Source organism: Nicotiana tabacum, chromosome 22, assembly GCF_000715075.1.
Source record: "Nicotiana tabacum cultivar K326 chromosome 22, ASM71507v2, whole genome shotgun sequence".
Taxonomy (NCBI): domain Eukaryota; kingdom Viridiplantae; phylum Streptophyta; class Magnoliopsida; order Solanales; family Solanaceae; genus Nicotiana; species Nicotiana tabacum.
Window position 1 is genome coordinate 59,957,099 of NC_134101.1, and position 15,078 is coordinate 59,972,176.

A 15,078-nucleotide genomic window follows, 5' to 3' on the forward strand; every position below is an offset into this window, starting at 1 on the left:
GACTTTTCCAACTTAAGCTTTCCATTTAAGAGACTAAGTGTCTCATTTCACACTGAATTCACTCCGTACCCGAAACAACTAACACGATAAGTCATATAATAGCTATAAAGCATAAATGGAGCAGTATATGGAGGAAAGGGGATACAACTATCGAAACGACCGGCCGGGTCGTTACAGGGTGGGGGCAAGAACGGGGTAGGATTCTTAGTTGATAAAGACCTCCGTGAACTAGTGGTGGAGGTTAGGAGGGTGAATGATAGGGTGATGACTATTAAACTAGTTGTTGGAGGTTTTACTTTGAACATAATCAGTACGTACGCACCCCAATCGGGCTTGGATGAGGAAGTCAAGAGGCATTTCTGGGAGGATTTGGATGAGATGGTCCGTGGTATCCTGCATACCGAGAAGATTTTCATAGGAGGAGATTTCATCGGCCACATTGGAGCGACGTCTTAGGGCTATGATGATGTGCATGGTGGCTTTGATTTTGGAGATGGAAACGGAGGAGGAACATCTTTGCTGGACTTTGCTAGAGTATTTGATCTGGTGATAGCAAAATCGAGTTTCCCAAAGAAAAGGGAGCACTTGGTCACCTTACGGAGTTCGGTGGCCGAGACTTACATAGATTATTTACTCTACAGGAAGTTCGATAGAGGTATTTGCACGAATTGCAAGGTCATCCCGAGTGAGAACCTCTCGACCCTTCATAGGCTCCTGGTCATGGACCTTGAGATCACGATAAAGAGGAGGAAGAGGGCGATATATAGCCAACATATGATCAAGTGGGGAGCCTTGACGGAAGCTAAAGCGCAGGAGTTGGGGGGTCAAGCTGGTGACTATGGGGGCTTGGAGGAGTAGTGGGGACGCAAACGCTATGTGGACCATGACTGCGTAGTGCATTAAGGAAGCTGCGAGAGAGGTATTAGGGGTCTCAAAGGGTTACTCTGGTGGTCACAAGGGATATCGGTGGTGGAATGGAGAGGTGTAAGGAAAGGTGAAAACCATAAAAATAACATATATGAAGCTAGTGGAAAGTGTAGACGATGAGGAGAAGAGGGCGAATAGGGAGCATAATAAGTTGGCTAATAAAGAGGCAAAGCTAGCAGTTATGGCGGCCAAGACTGCAACTTTTAGTCATTTATATGAGGAACTCGAGGGCTGATGTGGGTATAAGAGGTTGTTCAGGTTAGCCAAGGCGCGAGAAAGGAAGGCGCGTGACTTAGACCAAGTGAAGTGTATCAAGGACGAAGAAGGTAGAGTTTTGTTAGATGAGGGGCTTATCCGTCGGAGATGGAAGACCTACTTCCATAGTCTCTTGAACGAGGAGGGGGACATGAGCATTGTACTTGGTGATTTGGAACTCTCCGGGAGTCATTGTGATTTTGGGTATTGTAGGAGGATTATAGTTGATGAAGTTGAGGGGGCTATGCGTAATATGAGCAGGGGCAAAGCGACCGGACCGGATGAAATCCCGGTGGAGTTTTGGAAGAGTGCGGGCAAAGCAGGCTTGGAGTGGCTCACTAGGTTATTTAATGTCATATTTAGAACGAAGAAGATATCTGAAGAGTGGAGGGGGAGCACGATGGTTCCTGTATACAAGAACAAGGGTGATATCCAAAATTGCAATAACTATTAGGGTATCAAGATGCTTAGCCATACTATGAAAGTCTTGGAGAGAGTGGTAAAGCTAAGGGTGAGGAGGAGTGTGTCTATTTCTTAGAATCAGTGTGGGTTTATGCCGAGACATTTGACAACAAAAGCCATCCACCTTGTTAGAAGATTGATAGAGCAGTATAGGGAGAAAAAGAAGGACTTGCATATGGTGTTCATCGACTTAGAAAAGGCGTATGATAAAGTTCTGAGGGAGGTTTTGTGGAGATGTTTGGAGGCTATAGGTGTACCTGTTGCCTACGTTAGGTTGATTAAGGACATGTATGATGGAGTAAAGACCCGAGTGAGGATGATGGGTGGGGACTCAGACCATTTCCCAGTTATGATGGGGTTGCATCAGGGGACGGCACTCAGCCCTTTTTTGTTTGCTTTAACGATGGACGTACTGACGTGCCACATCCAAGGGGAGGTGCCGTGGTGCATGCTATTTGCAGATGATATTGTATTGATTGATGAGACGCGAGATGGTGTCAATGCGCAATTAGAGGTATGGAGGCGACCCTGGAATCTAAAGGTTTCAAGTTGATCAGGACCAAGACAGAATACTTGGAGTGTAAGTTCAGTGTCGAGACTCAAGGAGGGGAAGGGGAGGTGAGTCTGGACTCGCAGGTCATCCCTAGGAGAGGAAGTTTTAAGTACCTTGGGTCTATTATTTAGGGGGATGGGGAGATTGATGAAGATGTCACACTTCGTATTGGGACGGGATGGGTGATATGGAGACTCGCTTTCGGTGTTTTGTGTGACAAGAAGGTTCCACTAAAACTTAAGGGTAAGTTCTACAGAGTGGTGGTCAGACGAACGATGTTATATGTGGCTGAGCGTTGGCCAGTCAAGATCGCTCATGTCCAGAAGATGAAGGTAGCAGAGATGAGGATGTTGAGATAGATGTGAGGGCACACCGGGTTAGATAGGATCAGAAATGAGGTTATTCGCGACAAGGTGGGTGTGGCCCCTATTGAGGACAAGATGCGGGAAGCGTGGCTTAGGTGGTTTGGTCATGTGAGGAGGAGGAGCAAAGATGGCCCGGTAAGGAGGTGTGAGAGGTTTACATTGGAGGGCCTACAAAGAGGTAGAGGTAGGCCAAAGAAGAGATGAGGAGAGGTGATTAGGCAAGACATGGCGCAGCTTCAGCTGACTGAGGACATGACCCTTGATAGGAAGGTATGGAGGTTGAGGATTAGGATAGTAGAGTAGGTAGTCTACAGTGTTCATAACAGTAGTACTGGCATTCAGTCTCGCTTTTTGTTGGTAGTAGGTTTTTATGACTAACCGTTGTTTCCTTCATTGTTGATCACCTTACTATCTTTTTATTTTTATTCTGCTTTTATATGGCTTTTTGGTACTGTCCCTTCTTGTCTATATTTTCATTAATGTGGTGCTTATGTTTGCCTGAGCCGAGGGTCTATTGGAAACAATATCTCTATCCTCACAAGGTAGGGGTAAGGTCTGTGTACACACTACCCTCCCAGACCCTATGGTGTGGGATAATACTAGGTATGTTGTTGTTGTTTTTGTAAAGTAAGGTTACAATTTATAAACCAAGTAAGAATTCAACAAATAAATGAGTTTATTTTTGAAATAGTTTGAGTGAAGAAAATGACATTTCAGTTAAAATAAAGCATCAGATAGGCTACTGATTTGGATATAAAACTTATTAAATTAAAACCTAATAGTAATTTCTTTTATTTAAAACAACTCAATCATTAAGAACAAGTACAAACCAGAAATACAAATCCTTAGAGTCTCGTACGAAAAATCCAAAGCCAACACAATAAAACAAGAAATACAAAAAATAAATCTTAATATTAAGTAAAATAATTACATCACAGAGAACACACGAATTTACATATGACGGGAAAAACAAAATAACCAAAGGCAAGTGCAGCCATAGAGAAATATCAACAAAAGGGAACTCTCGAGGTACCTCCTTGTAGTTCCATATCATAAATAAATTTCAACAACAATGCCCCCAGGCCATCACAAATCAATCCCCGACATAGCCCACCTTGTCTCGCCACATGCGCAATAATAAAATAAATGCCCGCCTTGTCTCACCGCATGCGCATAATAATATTCCCACCTTGTCTCGCCACATGTGCAAACCCTTTGCCTTGCAGATTAGCCTCTGAAAGTCTCGTATCTAGTCACAATTAATTTGATCCAGTCAATATAAATTATTGGAATTTATTCCATATGAAGATACAAATTTTCCAACAAAAATCCGAAATTTAACTCAAAAATCACCCGTGGGACCCACGTCTCAGAATCTGACAAAACTCACAAAATCTGATATCATTCAATTACGAGTCGAACCATACTAGTTTCACTCAAATCCGACTCCGAATCGACATCGAAATCTCAAGCATTTGTTTTATGAATTTTATCCAATCTTTCCCAAGTTTCCATCTCAAAACACTAATTAAATGATGAAAACAATGATATACTTGTGTATATTGACCAAATCAGAGTTAGAATTACTTACACCGATGTTTTTCCTTTAAAAATCTCTCAAAAATCGCCTCTCCCCAAGCTCCAATTTGTCAAAAATAAAAAATGGGACGAAGTCCCCTTTTTATAACTTAAAGTTTCTGTCCACGCGCTGCCCTCAATTTCCTGCCTTGATTTCCAGCCTCGATTTCCTGCCCTCGATTTCTTGCCCTCGATTTCCTGCCTCGATTTCTGTAATGACCCGGCCGGTCATTTTGAGCATTACAGCTACGTTCCTTAGTTTACTGCTCAATTTATTCTTTATTGTTGTAGTATGGCTTGCCGGGGTAACTGGTTCGGGTCCGGAGAGATTTCGGAATAAATTGAGACACTTAGTCTCTTAATGGAAAGCTTAAGTTGGAAAAGTCGACCGGATATTGATTATGTGTAAACGACCTTGGATTCAAATTCTAATGATTCTAATACCTCCGTATGGTAATTTTGGACTTGGGAGCATGTCCGGAAAATTATTTGGAGGTCCGTAGTGGAATTAGGCTTGAAATGGAAAAAGTCAATTTTTTGGAAAGTTTGACCGGGGGGTTGACTTTTTGATTTTGGGGTCCAATTCCGATTCTGAAAATTTTAATAGGTCCATTATATCATTTATGACTTGTGTGAAAAATTTGAGACCAATCGGACTTGATTTGATAGGTTCCGGCGTCGTTTGTGGAAACTTGAAATTTCAAAGTTCGTTAGGCTTGAATTAGGGTATGATTCATGGTTTTAGCGTTGTTTGAGGTGATTTGAGGCTTCAACTAAGTTCGTATGATGTTTTAGGACCTGTTGGTGTATTTGGTTGAGGCTTCGGGGGCCTCTGATAAGTTTTGGATGGTTAACGGGTTGGATTTTGGACTTGGAACTCTCCTGGAATTTTTCTGATGCACCATCTGGTTTTCATCATCGCGTTCGCGAGTGGAGCCTCGCGTTCGTGAATAGGAACTGAGAGGCTGGAAATATTTTCTCTTCGCATTCGCGAAGGGTAGATATGGTGTGCATCGCGAACGCGAGAGGTGTTACGCGTTCGCGAAGAAGAGAGGAAGTAGCTGAGGACCCAGGGCAATTGGTCTACGCATTCTCGTAGGGGGTGTCACGTTCACGTAGTGAGGGGAAATGAAGCACCGCATTCGCGATTGGTTGAATGCATTCACATAGAAGGCATTCGGGTAGAGGCACTTTGTGCTTCGCGACCGCGAGGGGGATGCCGCATTCGTGAAGGAGGAAAATGGACGGGATTAATTTCGTGTTTCACGAACGCGAGGCACTAACCGCGTTCGCAAAGAAGAATAGCCTGTGCAGTGAGTTTAAGTTCTGAAAATGGGACATGATTGGAGCTCGGGAAGAGGCGATATTCGGGAGTTTTTCAAGGGAAACAACAGGGTAAGTGTTCTTAACTCAATATTGGTCAAATTACCCGAATCCATGGCTGTTTTTAACATTTTATTGGTGAATTGAGTTGAAAAATTGTGAAAACCCTCTTGGTTTAGTTTGAAGATTTGAGGGTCGATTTGAAGTCGAATATGAGTAAAATTTATATGGTTGAACTTGTAATTGGATGGGTTATCGGATTTTGTGAGTTTCGTCAGATTCTGAGACGTGGGCTCCACGGGCAATTTTTGGAGTGTAATTTCGGATTTTGTGGGAAAATATTAATATTATGATATGGAATTAATTCCTATAAATTGTATGGACTGAATCAAATTTAATGTGGCTAGACTCGAGCCTTTCAGGAGTTGATACGCGCAGAATGAGATTTCTGGAGCATTGTTTAGATTGCTCGGCATTGGATTCGTCTTGTTCGAGGTAAGTAACTCTTCTAATCTTGGAGCTGAGGGTATGAACCCTGAATATACGTATTATGTGAATTGTTTGAAGGTGACAAACATACTAGGTGACGGGCGTGTGGGCGTGCACCATAGAAATTGTGACGTAATTAGTTCCGTGGGACTTTCTAGTCATAATCTTGGCATTTTTTATGTAGTTTTATGTGTTAAAGAAATTGAGTTGAGAATCATATTAAAATTATGTGAGGCTATGTGCCGGGGTAATGACCCGGCCGGTCGTTTTGAGCATTACAGCTACGTTCCTCAGTTTACTGCTCAATTTATTCTTTATTATTATAGTATGGCTTGCCGGGGTAACTGGTTCGGGTCCGGAGAGATTTCGAAATAAATTGAGACACTTAGTCTCTTAATGGAAAGCTTAAGTTGGAAAAGTCGACCGGATGTTGATTATGTGTAAACGACCTCGGATTCGAATTCTAATGATTCTAATAGCTCCGTATGGTGATTTTAGACTTAGGAGCGTGTCCGGAAAATTATTTGGAGGTCCGTAGTGGAATTAGGCTTGAAATGGAAAAAGTCAAATTTTGGGAAGTTTGACCGGGGGGTTGACTTTTTGGTATTGGGGTCGAATTCCGATTCTGAAAATTTTAATAGGTCCATTATATCATTTATGACTTGTGTGCAAAATTTGAGACCAATCAGACTTGATTTGGTAGGTTCCGGCGTCGTTTGTGGAAACTTGAAATTTCAAAGTTCGTTAGGCTTGAATTGGGGTATGATTCGTGGTTTTAGCGTTGTTTGAGGTGATTTGAGGCTTTAACTAAGTTCATATGATGTTTTAGGACCTGTTGGTATATTTGGTTGAGGCTTCGAGGGCCTCGGATAAGTTTCGGATGGTTAACGGGTTGGATTTTGGACTTGGAACTCTCCTGGAATTTTTCTGATGCACCATCTGGTTTTCATCATCGCGTTCGCGAGTGGAGCCTCGCGTTCATGAATAGGAACTGAGAGGCTGGCAATATTTTCTCTTCGCATTCGCAAAAAGAATAACGCATTCGCGAAGGGTGGATAGGGTGTGCATCACGAACGCGAGAGGTGTTACGCGTTCGCGAAGAAGAGAGGAAGTAGCTGAGGACCCAGGGCAATTGGTCTACGCATTCTCGTAGGGGTGTCGCGTTCGCGTAGTGAGGGGAAATGAAGCACCACGTTCGCGATTGGTTGAATGCATTCACATAGAAGGCATTCGGGTAGAGGCACTTTGTGCTTCGCGACCGCGAGGGGGATGCCGCATTCGTGGAGGAAAATAGACGGGATTAATTTCGTGTTTCACGAACGCGAGGCACTAACCGCGTTCGCGAAGAAGAATAGCCTGGGCAGTGAGTTTAAGTTCTGAAAATGGGACATGATTGGAGCTCGGGAAGAGGCGATATTCGGGAGTTTTTCAAGGGAAACAACGGGGTAAGTGTTCTTAACTCAATATTGGTCAAATTACCCGAATCCATAGCTGTTTTTAACATTTTATTGGTGAATTGAGTTGAAACATTGTGAAAACCCTCTTGGTTTAGTTTGAAGATTTGAGGGTCGAGTTGAAGTCGAATATGAGTAAAATTTATATGGTTGAACTTGTAATTGGATGGGTTATCGGATTTTGTGAGTTTCGTCAGATTCTGAGACATGGGCTCCACAGGCAATTTTTGGAGTGTAATTTCGGATTTTGTGGGAAAATATTAATATTTTGATATGGAATTAATTCCTATAAATTGTATGGACTGAATCAAATTTATTGTGGCTAGACTCGAGCCTTTCAGGAGTTGATACGCGCAGAATGGGATTTCTGGAGCATTGTTTAGATTGCTCGGCATTGGATTCATCTTGTTCGAGGTAAGTAACTCTTCTAATCTTGGAGCTGAGGGTATGAACCCTGAATATACGTATTATGTGAATTTTTTGAAGGTGACACACATACTAGGTGACGGGCGTGTGGGCGTAAACCATAGAAATTGTGACGTAATTAGTTCCGTGGGACTTTCTAGTCATAATCTTGGCATTTTCTATGTAGTTTTATGTGTTAAAGAAATTGAGTTGAGAATCATATTAAAATTATGTGAGGCTATGTGCCAGTATTATTGAGACCCATAAAGGTCATATTGCTGTGAATTATTTGTTTAAATTGAAATTTCATACTCAGTCATATTAATATCATTACATATCATATCTCAGTCTCTATTGTTATTTACTGATACATCATATCATCATTTTCGAGCTATTATCATGACATTGTGAGCCCATGAGAGAGAGACTGGAGAGATTGATGATAGAGTGAGGCTGAGGGACTGATTGTGAGGATAATAATAGGATAGAGTTGCACGATGCAGCAGGCCATATTGGCTTTATATACTTTATTATTATGTGGATCAGGGCTGCCCGCCTGCAGCAGGCCACGTGAGTTGTTCGTGTGGATACATATATTGATACTATAGCACGTGAGTTATCCATGCAGCATATGAGTTGTCCGTGTAGATTATAGCGCTTGGGCTGAAGGAGCCCCTCCGGAGTTTGTACACACCCCCAGTGAGCGCAGGTACCTACTGAGTGCGAGTGCCGAGTGATTCGGAGGACTGAGTGACTGTGAGGACTGATTGGTTGTAAGGACTGAGTGAAATGATGCTCTGAGAGTATGGATATGATTTTTATCACTGAGTTGCATCGCATTGACATGCACACATGACATACAGGCATAGAGATGTACTTTTCTCATGCTGTACAGTATCACATCATTCATGATTTCTCACATATGTTGACAGATGGGCATAGTGATGCATTTGCTTTCTACGAGCTATCTGGAAAGGAAATGAAACATATGATTTATCGTTGAAAGGATTTTTTTTTTGGGAAAATTACTGTTTTCAAACTTACTCATATGTTTGGAATTTTCGGTAAAAGATTTGGGTTTTCACTGAGATAATTGAAAAGATATGCCCATTTTTCTGAAACTGTGAACGAACTGAGCATTTTTATTTCTGTACTATGCTGTTATGAACTGTTGTGGAATATTGGCGTTGAATCCGACCTTTGTGTTAGCTCGTCACTACTTTCAACCTAAGGTTAGGTTTGTTAGTTATTGAGTACATGGGGTCAGTTTTACTCATACTACACTTCTGTACCTTGCATACAGATGTTGGCTGTTGTTGTTGTTGTGCTCGTTGGGACCTGGATCTGAAGATGTACCTACGTTCCGGTGGTAGCTGCCTCTTGTTTATGGTAGCCTTAGATTCATAAATCTATGTTTATGTACTTTTCAAACAGATGATGTATTTACTTCATACCAGCTTTGTAAACTCTATTCTTAGAAGCTCATGATTTGTACTACCAGTCCTTGGGGAGTGTATTAGAGTTAGTAAAATATTAATTGAATCGAATTATTTTTATTTGGCTTACCTAGCGGGTGAGGTTAGGTGCCATCACAGCTAATTTGATTTTGGCTCGTGACAAGGTGGTATCAGAGCTCTAGGTTCATAGGTTCTACGAGTCATGAGCAAGTGTCTAGTAGAGTCTTGCTGATCGGTATGATGACGTCCATACTTATCTTCGAGAGGCTACAGGGTATTTAGGATATATACTTCCCATCTTTCTTTCCTTATCATGCGGAATTGATTTAGCTTGAAATATAACACTTTGAATTCCTTCCACATATTCGTATGTGCACATGAGCGCTCGGTGTCATCTGTGCATCGCCGACTTGTGATTCTATGAACGAGGTACGAGATGTGTATTCTGTGTTTTGGTGATAGGCCAATCTGGAGGACATGAGGCCAGGTTTGGACCGTAGCTTAGGTTCGGTAGCTTCAGTTGTAACTTGTACATTTGGACTCATATGTCCGGTAATGTCCCTACGAGTGGAATTTGTGGCTCGATGAGCGGTGAAATCGCTTTGTGATGAGTATGATGTAACCGCGGGATGTGTTAAGACGATGTGAATGTGGCGAGAAGTATTTCCTTGAAGTGTAAAGGAAGGCCATTGGGTGCTTGATTTTCGTTTTGATGTGACGTACAATCTCGAGTGTGAATGTTTTGAAAGATCTTTCACGCTGTTAAATTTTGGGGAAAATTAAATTCTCGTGTCTGGTTAATGAGTTTGGACTCAGAAAGATTAAGTGATTTCATAATAATTATGCATGCGAAAGGGTATAACAAGATGCCAATTTGAGGCTAAGCAGGTGGGTTATCTCCTGCAGAGTAATCTACGTAGGTGTGTTCTTTATAATGTTGATTGGAGAGTTTCTTTTCTACCAGCGGGTTATATGTGTTGAGATTTGAATATGAATCTGGTTGAGAAAGTTGACTTGACTGTCAAGAGAATAAATGCGAGCTTAGAGGATGATCAAGGTATTTTATGGTTGGTGTTACATGAGCTTGAGAAGAATTTTCATTGATGTCACGGCCCAAAAATCTCACCTCAGGCACCTAGTCTCTAAGACTAGGTAAGCCAATTTCAATTACATTTTTGGAGCCATTTTGTTTAATTAAATAAGTAACCAAAATTAACAGCAGAACAAATATGAATGTACAACCTCCCAAGACTGGTAGTACTGAGTCACAAACTCTAATTGAATACATGGAATGATCACGAGGACCGAATATACAATACTATTTGATTAAAATTAACAATGCAATGAAATGAAAAGACTCCAAGGGACTGCGACGACCAAGCATCTCTACCTTGAATCCTTACGATCCCGCTTTAACTCTTCTAAAGTCCGATGTCTCCAAGACCTGGCTTTGCACAAAAATGTGCAGAAGTGTAGTATGAGTACACCACGGTCGGTACCCAGTAAGTATCAAGACTAACCTCAATGGAGTAGAGACGAGGTACAGTCAAGACACTCACTAGTCTAATAACCTGTGCAATATAATATACAAAATAATATGAAACAAATAATAATAAGGGCAGGATAAAACAACCAGTGATATGCACAACAGACAACAAGAATACCATTAATATTACTCAACAATTAATAAACACAATTACACCCAATTAAATCAAGTCCTTCAAATAAATGTCTTTCACATATAATTCTTCGAGATAACTCTCTTTCAAATATAATTTTCTCAAATAATTATTTTTCAAATATAATTCTTTCAATAAATCTTTTCAAATATAATTTCCTCAAATAAATATCTTTCAAATACAATTCTTTCATATAATACTTTCTAAGTAAAAATCCTTCCAAATAAATATTTTGAATATAATTCTTACAATTAAAAAGTCACCATGTGACACCTCATTTCATAATCATAAAAATACGGGTCTCGACCCTTTTTCATATTTCCACGGTACCTCGTGCCCATAATTAAATCATCATATTTTTCCGGCACCTCGTGCCTCATTTCATATCTTAATTGCACGGACAATTCACATGCCAATTATCATTATCATTTCATCATAGCACCTCGTGCCCACATTTCATATCACAACTGCACGGACAATTCACGTGCCAAATATCCTCATTATTTACTCACGACACCTCGTGCCCACATTTCATTTTATAAACCGCCTGGCAATAGCCACATGCTCTCAATTTCAACATAAATCAGATTGTTATCAATTTACCAACAACAAGACAAATTGCATACGGTATAAAATTAAACACAAGAAAATCACAACATCACATGAAAATTATCAACACCACAACCCCATATCATCACATATCGTCCCTGATAATAGCCACCCTTATCCCTCCTATTGCCACCCTTATCACTCCTATAGCCACCCTTATCGCTCCACCCAGACAATACCAATATCCACCCTTATCGCTCCTATTGCCACACTTATCGCTCCTATAGCCACCCTTATCGCTTCGCCCATACAATATTCCAACAAACACAACAGTGAAATACCACCCTTATAACCACATAATATCAACAGTGAAATGCCACCCTTATCTCCCCAAAATAACAACTCACACAACACAACAATTTACACGGGAAATTATCACAGCAACATAACAAAATCAATTCATATCACAATTTTTCCAATGGCCACAACCAAATTCCAAAGCTACAACCAAGTCAATTAATTTCACAACAAATAGCCAAAAGCTCCACACAATGTGTACAACACCCAAAAACAATCAATAGAGATAGAAATTACTCAACATAAAGCAAAGTCTTCATTAAATTCAAATTTTCAATAATTATATAAACACATTTTCTTAAGCTCATTTAATTAATTATTTGCAGAGGGAAAATCTATAATGAAATTAAATTCCAATAATTATCAAACCAACAAATTCACGGAATTACATAAATAATCAAGTAACAATAACATAAAATTATCATATAACAACAGATTCAACAACAACAAGGATTTAGGCACGGCAATTAGATGATTAAATATATACCAACAATTACCCAATTTACCACACAATATGCTCAGGATTTTAACTCAATAAAATTTACACATATAAGCCGAGTACGTACTCGTCACCTCGCGTACACGGCTTTTCACATTTCACAAATGGCACATAAGACTCGATGCCTAAGGGGTAATTCCCCCACTCGAGGTTAAGCAAGACACTTACCTTTTTGAAATTAGGCCGATATTCCAAAATAGCCTTCTTGCTTGAATTGACCTCTGGATAGCTCAAATCTATCCAAATTAATTGTATAACTTCATTAAAATTCATCGAAAATAATTCCGGATAATAATACATCGACTTAAAACTTTATTCCAAAAAGTCAACAAAAGTCAACGCGGGGCTCGCCCCTTGGAACCCAACATAATTTTCATAAAATCCGAACACCCATTCCGATACGAGTTCAACCATACCAATTTTATCGAATTCCAATAACAAATCGACCTCCAAATCTTAAATTTAAACCAAGAGGGTTTTCTAAATTTTTCAACCCAATACACTAATTTAGTAATAAAAACAATAATAGATTCATGTAATTTAACCAAAATCAAGTTAGGAATTCTTAACCCAATGTTTTCCTTGAAAAACTCACGAAAAATCACCTCACCAGAGCTTCCTTGGTCCAAAAATGGAAGAATGACACGAATTTGGATTTTATTTTACTGCCCAGGGGTTTGTTCTTCGCGTTCGCGAGACTCCCCTCGCGTTCGCGATGAACAAATTCTTCAAAAGTTATTTTCGAACTCTTCTCAGATAGCCTCTAGTATAATGACCATAACTATTTGTACAAATCTCTAAATGATGAATGGTTTGCCTTTCTGAAAACTAGACTCCAAGGACTATAACTTTCATTTGTTGCTCATCTCCCAATTCCTTGCAAATTACGAGATATAAGCTTCCAAAGTCAGATGACGAACAACAAAATTTCCTTCTTCATGAACGCGAGAACCTCTTCGCGAACGCGAAGAACAAAGTCCTAATAGCAAAATCCTTCTTCGCGAACACGAAGAACAACACTAGAACTAGCAACCAGCAGCATCAAAACACCCAAACTTGGTCCAGAACCATCCCGAATCAAACCCGAGGCCCTCGGGATCCCGTCCAATCGTACAAACCAGTCCCAATACATAACACTATCCTGCTCAAGGCCTCAAATCACATCAAACAATATCAAAGCCACGAATCATACCTCAATTCAAGCCTAATGAACTTTGAAATTTCAAATTCTATATCTTGTGCCGAAACACATCAAATCAATTTGGAATGACTTCAAATTTTGCATACAAGTCATAATTGACATAACGAAGCTATTACAATTTCTAGAATCGGATTCCGGCCCCGATATCAAAAAGTCAACCCCCCGGTCAAAGTTTTCAAAAATTCATCTTTCGCCATTTCAAGCCAAATTCCTCTACAGACCTCCAAATAATTTTTCGGATATGCTCCTAAGTCCATAATCACCATACGGAGCTATTGACATCATCAAAATTCCATTCCGGAGTCCTCTTCACATAATTCTGACTATGGTAAAAAATCCTAAGACGTAAGCTTCCGTTTTGGGGACCAAGTGTCCCAAATCACTCAGAATCATTCGGTAACTGAATTCAAACACACACGCAAGTCAATATACATAATAAGAAGCTGATGAGGGCCTTATGCCATCAGACGGGGCTTAAATTCTTAAAACGATAAGTCTGGTCGTTACAATTGAACTGACTGCAACATCATGGCAGTAATAGAGTATGGTTATTGTGAGTCATCGAATGTTTTGATTTATGGCTTTGAGCCAAGTGGGGGAGTCTGCTATTGACAATTTAATTCATGGCTATGTGTCAAATTTTGTTTTGGTCTGAGGTTTACTTGGGAATCAGTGATGACTTGCAGAGGTGGAGTTCGAGAATGACTCGAGTAAGGAAATTTTTGGACACGGATTATATTGCGCTTTATGAGTATATGAAAATTGTGGGATGAGTGAGTTATTATTTGTGAATGATGTAGTGCCCACGGAATATGAAATTGATCGGTGGTATTAAAGTAAAGTTAATTATTTGAGTGTTGTTATGCTAATGGGGCACATGTCTCTTGGCCCATTTGGGCGGTGTAATTTGGATTTGAACAAAGGGGGTGACGCTCGAGAAAGTTCTAATAGTTTTTAGGTTTATATATAGCAATTGAGAATTTCTCCGGACTTGTGTATGGATAAAATCTGAGATTTGTATTTAATGGCGACTGGACTTGCGGAAATTCTGTATGACTAGGGACTCTGTATTTCAGTATAAGAAAGGGAAGGGGGACAGTTTTAAATTTACATAAGGTCTTTCAGAGTGGATGTCTAGTTAGTGGTGCTTTTGGGGTACTTAAGAAGAATACATTGACTTATGGGCCTTAGGACGGTGTAGTTTTATGCTAGGGTGTCTTATAGTGAGTTGTGATTAAAGATCGTGGTGTTTTAGCAAGGAGAAGTATCAATCAGAAGACAAATTCGGAAGGGACTCGGAGAAATAAGACAACTGGGTAGTAGACTGGACCAGTATGGTAATGGTAGGATCGGTCTTTTGGGTAATTACGATGTGGTAAGACTTTGCAAATGTCTTGGTGGCAATATTCTTGGGTTTGGTGACCTGCATGGCTTGGTTGAGTTAGAGAGATTCATATAGAAGAACGAAATCAACTAGACTCCTCAGAATCAGAAGACGAAGAATTAATAAATGAGACAGGAATAG